Source organism: Podarcis raffonei, chromosome 8 (assembly GCF_027172205.1).
Source record: "Podarcis raffonei isolate rPodRaf1 chromosome 8, rPodRaf1.pri, whole genome shotgun sequence".
Lineage (NCBI taxonomy): Eukaryota > Metazoa > Chordata > Lepidosauria > Squamata > Lacertidae > Podarcis > Podarcis raffonei.
The window spans coordinates 67,755,456-67,765,397 of record NC_070609.1 but is presented as its reverse complement, the minus strand read 5'-3'; positions in this window follow the sequence as shown (position 1 = coordinate 67,765,397).

The following is a 9,942-nucleotide window of genomic DNA, read 5'->3' as shown; positions in this document are numbered from 1 at the left end:
ATGTGGCCAGCATGACTAAGCCGCTTTCTGGCAAACCATAGCAGCCCACGGAAATGCCATTTACCTTCCAGCCAGAGTGCTACCTATTTATCTACTTGCACTTTGACGTGCTTTCAAACTGCTAGGTTGGCAGGAGCTGGGACCGAGCAATGGGAGCTCACTCCGTCATGGGGATTCAAACCGCCCTGATAGGCAAGCCTGATAGGCAAGCCCTAAGCTCTGTGGTTTATCCCACAGCATCACCCGTGTCCCCTTCTTTCAACAGTAAGTGAGCTTAATTGCCCCAGGAAAGAGTTTCAAGAACAGGGTTTTTTGTGTTTTTTGTTTTCTCTTCCACTGCACCCAAACCACTGGAGAATGCCATGTTCTCCCACATAAGAAGAACCCTGATGAATCAGGTCATGTAACCTAGCATCTCGTTCTCACAGATGCCTCTGGGAAAACTGCAAGCAGGACCTGAGCACAGCAGCACTCTCCTCTCCGATGGTTCCCAAAAACTGGCATTCAGAGACATACTTCTCCCAACGTTGGAGGGAGAACATAGACACCTTAGACACAGCTAGCCTTCTCCTCCAATAAGTTGCTTGATTCTCTTTTAAAGCCATCCAAGTTGGTGTCCATCTCTAACTTTGGTGGAAGCATATTCCATAGCTTATCAATGTGTTGTGTGGAAAAGGTGCTTCCTTTCATCTGACCTGAATCATCACCATCATCATCATTTATATCCCATCCATCTGGCTGGGTTTCCCCAGCCACTCTGGGCGGCTCCAAACAGAATATTAGGAACATGGTAAAACATCAAACATTAAAAACTTCCCTAAACTGCCTTCAGATGTCTTTTAAAGGTAAGATAGTTGCTTATTTCCTTGCCATCTGATGGGAGGGTGTTCCAGAGGGCGGGTGCCACTACCGAGAAGGCCCTCTGCCTGGTTCCCTGTAACCTCACTTCTCACAGTGAGGGAACCACCAGAAGGCCCTCGGCGCTGGACCTCAGTGTCTGGGCTGAATGATGGGGGTGGAGATGCTCCTTCAGGTATACTGGGCCGAGGCCGTTGAGGGCTTTAAAAGTCAGCCCCAACACTTTGAATTGTGCTCAGAAACATACACAGCAAGAGATGTTAGCTATAGCAGAGTTCTGATATTGTGTGAGAGATAAATGTTTCTGTATCCACTCTCTCCACCTCGTGAATTTGCATATACCTTTGCAGTGTCCCACATCAAATTACCCTTCTTCCAAGCTAAAAAGCCCCAACTGTTGTAACCTAGGAGAAACTAGGGAGAGTTGCTCCAACGCCTTGATCTTTTCAGTTGCCCATTTCTGAATATCTCCCAACAATGCGAATTTCCTTTTTGAGGCGAGGTGACCGGAACAGTAAAGAAAACTGTGCCAGAACTGATGACCCTATCTAAGTAATTAATTATGGAAAATATGAAATACACCAGTATGTAATGAAATCTTGTTTGACTCCCAGGAAATTGAGTTCAGCAGTTCAACTCTCTCAAGGGTTGTCACATGGAAGAGGGAACAAGCTTGTTTTCTCCTGCTCTGGAGGGTAGGACTCGAACCAGTGGCTTCAAATTATTGCAAAGGAAATTCCAAGTCAACATCAGGAAGAACTTTCTGACAGTAAAAGCTGTTTGGCAGTAGAACGGTCTCCTTCAGGAGGTTGTGGATTCTCCTTCCTTGGAGGTTTTTTAAGCAGAGGTCGGATGGTCATCTGTCATGGATGCTTTAGCTGAGATGCCTGCATTGCAGGGGGTTGGACTAGATGACCCTTGGGGTCCCTTCCAACTCACAATCCTATGATTCTATGAAACGTAAACCCCTTCACGTCCTTCTCTACAAAGATGGTCACAATGGTTTTTCAAACAAATCCAAATGATGCACCTTTCACTGCAATGAGCAAACTCCTGGGCCCTTTATCCTATGAAGATTGTAACACCACATTGGACTTAACAGGAATAATTTTTCAGAGGGGGTGAAAAAACACAGGGAAGTATATGGATTGCAAGGCTAGAAGCCCCAGAAGAGCAAGACACTGTCTAATAGCTTTTTAAAGTGTGGGGGTTGCAGCCGGGCATTCAGCTTCAGAGCCAGCGCTGGAAAAAGAGAGCTAGGCAGCCAGGGACCATCTCCCTGATGCCGCATAAATAAGAAAGTTACTTCAGGCAGCATGAAAAATCAGAAGCAACTTCAAAGGCATTAGAGCTCCCTATCTGTGTCAAACTGAAGCTCTAAGCATTCAGCGTTGCCCTCCTATTAAAGATGAACTTTTGTACTCTGCTCGACATCTTAAAAAGCATAAAACATACGTTCATTTGCTTTTCAAGATTTCCCTCGCTCCCTTTGCAAACGACGAGGCTGCCAGGCTATTTGTGACCAAACGAGAGTGCCGTGTTGCTGTGCAAACGAACCTCGGCTAGTCAGAGAATACGAGGAATGGATGTGGCAGGTGATAAGGACATCGGGAAAGCCCCGCTGGGCCAGGACAAGGGCCCATTGAGTCCAGGGATAGGGAAACTGTGGCCCTCCAGATGTTGATGGGATCCATCCCTGGACATCTCCAGCCAGTGTGGCCAGAAGCTGGGGATGATGAGAGTTGGAATCCAATAGCATCTGTAGATCCACAGGATATCAACCACTGCTGTAAGAGAAGGGCCACAGCTCTCACAAACTGTGCAACCTGGAGGTTCAGGGAGATAGTGTTTCAAAGAGCTAGGACACCAAGTGACTGGTGGCATCACCCACACAACAAATTTGGCCCTCCAGAAGTGAGGAGGCACGGACCTGGCCTGCCAACCAGAAAATATTTCCCTCTCCATGTCTGCAGGGATCAACAACAGCGGCTCCTCAGGATTCCAGATAGGAACTTTCCCCAGGTTATAAACTTTTTCAGTATGCAGTAACAGCGGCAAGAATATTGATGGCCCAAAAATGGAAACAAGAGGAGCTACCGACATTGAATGAGTGGAGAATGAAACTTATGGACTATGCAGAATTGGATAAAATGACTGGGAAAATTAGATATCAGAAAGATCACAAATTCATCGAGGACTGGGGAAAGTTTACGGATTATCTGAAAACTATATGTGACGAACAGATAACGCTAGTGGCTTTTAAGGAGGCTTTGTGAAAAAAAAAACAAGGTATATTGTAAAAAAGAAATAGATATGGAAGGTTGATGTTAAATTGGCAATATTATAAAGAAAATGCGGGAAAATAAGAAAAATGGATGATTGAGGGAGGTGCCGATGGAAGTTCAAAAAAACAGCAAACATGTAATTATGGTGGTACGAATTATTTGTAAAAGAAAAACTTAATAAAAATTTATAAAAAAAAAGGAACTTTCCCCAGGCCAAGCTGAAGGCACCAGGGATTGAACCATGGACCTTCTGCATTCAAAGCAGATGCTCCACCACTGGGCTAGGCTCTCCCCCTGCCCCATTTCATCTATTTCCTTATGCCAGAAGAGGGATGACAGCTTTCACATTCCTCAGACTGGAGAGATGACAGCTGAAGGGGGGTGGATAATAGAGGCATCATTTCCCCCTGGTGTAAAATCCTACTTTCTTTTGTCCCCTGTCATCTCTGGTCAGACGGCTTGTGCAGATTTTTCAAGCATTACAAACAAAAAAACTGCCAAACCTCTGAAGAGTGGCAATGCTGAGATGAGTGTGAACACCACAAGGAACTATGCCTTTGTCTTACCCCGTTCAACTCCTACCCTTCAGCGCTTCAGCTGATGGCAGGAGCAGATGGGTAGAAGAAATGGGATTCTTCCATGGCTCAGATAGCATTGCATGTCGGAGATGAACTGTGAATCACAAATTATCTGTGTGTGAAGAGAGTGGTAAATCAGGGGTGGGCCAGGAGCATTTTGCAACAGCCCTGGATATAGGAGGTTTTGGTAATTAATAGGGGAAAGAGTGCCAGTGCCATTCATGTACGATTTGGGGCCCCTCCAGACTGGTGGTTTTATTCTGCAACATGTCCTTGACACAATGGTGGTGGAGTTATCCTGGGCCATCCACACCATCTGCTTTGTTAGCTGTTCTGCAATGTTCCCCCAGTGTTACTGCATTATTGCCACTCTTGTGCCAGTGAATACAGGACATGTGCAACACACACCTTACCAAGAACACTGGCAGTATAAAAAAGTTATAAGATTTCTGCAGGAAGCTACCAGACACTTTGGAAATGGAGCCGTGTGACCACCCTGAAACTTTTGCAGGTACAAACAGCATTGAAAGCAAGGTCACATCTAACTGCCATCACCAGCTGCTCCCCAAATCATGCTTGTACAATAAAAGGGACAACTGGGAGGCCCTTGGGGTGGCCTGAAAACACCAAACCAATGTAGGTTGACCTGGGAATTTGGGTAGTACAGAGTCCTATTAGCTGGATACAACCCAGTGTGTTTGGTCCTTGTCCAGACTCCTTCTGGACCTGCAAATTGAATGAGAATCTTGGAGAACCCACTTGAACCCAAGAGAGGTTGCCTGCTGTAATAATAAAGAAGGAGAGAGAAGGGGTGGGGGTGGGGTTTTCTTGTGGGTGCAGATCACAGACTCTTGGAAGCTGGATTTGAAAAGGTGGAGAAAACGCTGGCGCTTTTTCCAAGCGAGGCTGCTGAAGTTGCAGAAATGCAGGATGTGCAAGGAATAGCAATGGGGCGCTAGGCAGGTACCTGTCACATCCCTGGCAAAGAAGAAAGCTGCATAAATGGACGAGATTTTCCCCCCCCTTCCCCAGTACCTGGGACAGCTCTGTGTGAAAGCTTGGCATCCCCAGGATGCCCAGTGATGCCAGCCCTCCAGCCCTACCTCCTATAGGCAAGCCAAAAGTATATGGGTATCCTCAGGGAAGTGAGAGGCAGCTGCTACCCCAGATCAGACATAATCCCCAGTTTCCAGCTTTCATTTTAATTAAAGAGTAAGTTTCTAGCATTAGCAGAACCAGACATACTAGGCAAACTATACAGGCACTATTCTAATTTTATTTCTTTAATGAAACTAGCCTGCTCCCCCTTATATAGCAGGACAGAGGAATCCCAGGCCCAAGGAACAAATGTGGCCCTCCAAGCTCCCCTATCTGGCCCTCAGGATTCTTCCCACACAAGACTCCCTCAGCTTATTTGGACCCCTCCTTGAGTGTTTTTGCCTGGCTGGACTTTGCCCTTGAACTCTGATGATGCCACTTGCTTGTTTGCCTGGATGGAAGATATATTTGGCACTCTGCCTACATTAGCCTCTGACCCCAACCACAACTAGCATGCGGCCCTCAGGAAATTGCCTGGAATTGAATAAGGTCCCCAGGTTGAAAAACATTCCCTCCCTGTAGTGTAAGATAGTGACAGGGCTGGAGTTATCTGCACAGCATAGGGTGTTTTGAGGCAACTCGCAGCCCAATTTAAAAGTAATAAAACTGCAATGAATTAAAAGTTTTCTGGTTTGCTATGCCCTGCATTTCACTCTTCCGGGATTCTTGGTTTAAATGGAGTAGTAATAATAATAATAATAATAATAATAATAATAATAATAATACTACTACTACTATGGAGTTGGAGGCCATCCACTTTGCTTCTTCATTTTTTTAGTTTGCTTGCATCAATTTTTCCTGCTCTGCTCTACCCCAGCTCATGTACACAATGATAAGGACAAAAGCAATCTTGATGTTTACATACATATAATTACTTTAAGATTCTTTTTCTTGCGCCAAGCATTTTTATTGTTATTCAGAATGACAAACAAAATAATCCATTGTTTACCAAAAAAAGAAAAGAAAAAAGAGAACCCTTCCAGGCCTTATATTTCTGTAATTTACACTGCCGTAATTAACAAAGCAAGTCTATCTCTCTGCAAAATTAACCTTTTGAAGACTGCTGCTTCTCTATGAATCAGTTTCAGTCCAATTTATGCATGAATTCCAGCTCTAAATCTTCATTCCCATATAGATGGGACTTATCGGCATTTCCACCTTTCTGTCCGTGCAATCTTTGTAGCTGTTAACATGGCTGTTCTGTAGGATTACTAAATATTCTCCTTGATCACATAGATGAACTCTATGCTTGCTATTATAGTGTATCTTATTTGCCTCCAAAAATCCACAAGCCATCTGACACTCCCACGTCGTGTGAAGCAAATGACCATGCGTTAACTGAGCAATACCAATATTTTAAGCAATGGATACATATGAAATGTTTATATTGGTTCACACCAAAATGGTGATGAATTTTCATGAGAATACTTTTTTAAAAAAATCACAAACAGATGAGGAAACATGGAGAACCGAATTTAAGATTGGAGAAACTGAGAGAAACCAAAATAGATTCACCCATCCCTACTCCAAAATCAAGCTTGATCGGTTTTTCTTTAATTGCCTTCCAACCCTACAAATCTATGATTGATGGCTAGCTAAAATAACTCAGCACTTGTGTTTCTTACTAGATTCTCAACATGTTACTGCTTTATAAAACATTGGGTGGCGGCTGACCAAGGTGCTTTTCCTTCCATGGGATTATTTGAATGCATCCTGCAGCAAATATTAAAGAGGCAGAAAACTGAAAGACAAATAAGTCATGGGTGGTGGTGAAGGGAGGCAGGGGAAATGGTGAGTGTGAAGCGGGTGGGGCCCCACAATCTTGCTGCTGTTCCTGCTCTCACCTGCTTGCTTCCATCAAGGCCTCATCAACATGCAGAACAACGCTCGGTTCCTTCCCTCTGATCAGCTTACAGCGAGCAGTTGTCAAACACTTCCCTAATCGCAGGTATAATAAACCTTTCCCATCTCCCTGATTCCTGTCTCCGCTGGACAAGCCTGCTGTGAGCTGGGGAAGCTTTGTGCATGCAGATGTCATTTACCTGTTCCAAACCAACACAAACCAAGAGGCATTTCCCATGGCCTCATGGATAGGTTGGTTTCATAGGAGAACATCAACATCTTGGGATCCCTGGGTTGTATTCAACTAAGTTCATGGAATCATAGAGCTGTATGGTTGGAAGGGAGCCCAAGAATAATCTAATCCAACCCTCAGCAGTCCAGGAATCACAGCTAAAGAATCCCTGATAGATCCCCATCCAACCTCTCTTTAAAATCCTCCAGAGGAGGTCCCACCACCTTCTGAGGTAGTCTGTTCCGCTGTCAAACAGCTCCTACCATCAGAAAGTTCTTCCAAATGTTTAGTTGGAACCTTCTTTCTTGTTATTTGAATCCATTGGTTCAAGTCCTGCCCTCTGTAGCAGCAGGATACAAGCTTGCTCTATCTTCCCTGGGATGCCCTTTCAAGTACAGTGGTACCTCGGGTTAAGTACTTAATTCGTTCCAGAGGTCCGTTCTTAACCTGAAACTGTTCTTAACCTGAAGCACCATGTTAGCTAATGGGGCCTCCCGCTGCCACCGCACCGCCGGAGCACGATTTCTGTTTTTATCTGAAGCAAAGTTCTTAACCCGAGGTATTATTTATGGGTTAGTGGAGTCTGTAACCTGATGTGTATGTAACCTGAATCGTATGTAACCCGAGGTACCACTGTACAGTGGTACCTCTGAATGTGAACGGGATCCGTTCCGGAGCCCTGTTCGCATCCAGAAGCAAATGCAACCTGCGACCCCGCGTCTGCGCTTGCGCATGCCGCGATTCACCGCTTCTGCGCATGCATGTGACATCATTTTGACCGTCTGCGCATGTGCGAGCAGTGAAACCCAGAAGTAACACACTCTGTTACTTCCGGATTGCCGCAGAGCGCTACCCAAAAATACTTATCCCGAAGCTACTTCAACCCGAGGTACGACTGTATTTGAAGATGGCTGTCATATCACCTCTCAATCTTCTCTTCTCCAGGCTAAACATACCCAAATCTTTCAAGGATTCCTCATAAGTCTTGGTTTCTAGGCACTTGATCTTCTTGGTCTCCTTCCTCTGCACATGTTCTGTGACTCACTTAAGCCCAATAATTTCAGTGGGACTAAACTCTGCACAGAATTTAGTTGGATACAACCCAAAGGCATCACAAGAGGGTAGTCCCCCAACCCTTAAGTCCAGAGGCTAAAACTGCCTAACTTCACTGCTGCAAAAAGCAGCCATGTGACTTCTGTGACCAGTCACATGACAAGCTGAAATGGAATGGCCTGAGGAATTCCAAGGCTGCCCTGCTTGTACATTTCCACACATGGGGTGCTGAAACCAGGAAAAATTCCAGTGAATAGAAAACATGCATGCATGGAAAACAAAGCTGTCACTTACCCATCCCGTATCCTAGATAGCAAGTTTTGTTTTTTCCCATCTGCTCCCAATGTGGCTTTGACCTTCCCCGGGCTGCTTCTGTGGAGTTCTGCTCCTGGCCTGTGATCTTTTGTGGGCTGGTGGTCTTCCATTCTGTAGCTGAGCACAGGGCAAGGTCCCAGCTTCTGTCTGTGCCTTTTTCCCTCTGACTCAAGGAGCTGGGCTTTTAGTGGCAAAACCTGCCAATGCATCCTGGTAGGGGGCCTTTCCACTAAATTAGTTGCTGGCACAAACGGTTGGGTGGCTGCATTATCTGTTCATCTGGGCCAGCAGTGAGCACAATCTCACAGCACCCGAATTCTACAACAACACCTGAATGCACTCGTGGGCTGGGTGGCGGGCAGGCAAGAAAGATTGCTGCGGCATGCAAGGCAAAGCAGAAAGGGGAGCGAGGTCAACATTGTTTGGCTGTGGGGGGAGTGGGCAGAATTTTGCTGGACCGGCCTGAATTGCACTGGCAAATTGCACTGGCCAATGCAATTCTAGGGGGAGTTGTGGGCAGAGGCAAAGAGTTGTTTTGTCCAGAAAGCACATGAGATTGCACAGATCATACAATCCACACTTGTTTTCTTTTTCCATAGGAAGCTGCTTTAGTCTTGTTAGACAATGGTTCCTCGAACTCAGTCGTGCCTACACTGACTGGCAGCAGCTCTCCTGGGTTTCCGACAGGGAGCCTTACCACACCTCTCCCTAGAGATGCTAGGGATTCAACCTGGGACCTTCCCACATGTGCATTTTTGTGGGAATATTTCCTTATATTTTGTGGGTGCCATAGGAGGTGCTAGTGGACCATTGTTTCCATCACCCTTGCTAGTTGAGGCTGATGGAAGATGGAGTCCAACAACATACTGAGAGTCACGGGTTCCCCATCCATCCCCTACGGGCTATTCCATTGAGTTCCAAGTTCTGGAACTCATTTCTGATATCTCAGCTTTCTTTTTTTCCTCCTGGATCGTCAGCTTCCCTAGAGGAGTCTTGCCAGATAGCAAAGCTACTCCTTTAGGTCAGCGGAAGTAGAGACATAGCCACAGCTCAGTGGCAGAGCATCTGCTTGGCATGCAGAAGGCCTCGAGTTCATTCCCTGGCTCCTCCAGGTAGGGCTGGGAGAGACCTTCCATGGGGCGTTGTGGGCTCCTCAGTTTAATTACAAGAAATGGAACCATAGATACAGGGGTGGGGGTGACTCAGCAGAAGGTGACTTCATATGTTCCTAAGGTGCTGAAGAGCAGGAGGAGAGAGGACTTCCATCCCATGTTCCCGGTGATTTTTATCGTCCCCGTTACCAGGAGAGCCAGTGTGAACTTTTGAATCTGGCAACTGGGACACGCTGGCATGTTGGGGAGTGAACATTTACATTCTCATCATGCCTGGGAATTCCACACACAGTGTGTGCAAAGTGCCCGTCAGAAAGATTTCAAACCCCCTTATTAATCTGCGTCTTTGTAATTTGCTATTTTGATACTTAAGCAACTTGATGGGTTGCATATCCCACTGGGTCTGTAATACCGCAGCGGATGGGGTGGGTGGGGAGAGCCGAGGAGGAGGAGGAGGCGGTGAGTGCAAAGGAAACTGCAGAAGAGAAGAAGTGGGCATGAAAGGCAAGCGGCTCTCCCCTCTCCCCATCCCTTTCCACCTCTGTGTGCTGCTTTGGTTCCCATCAGCC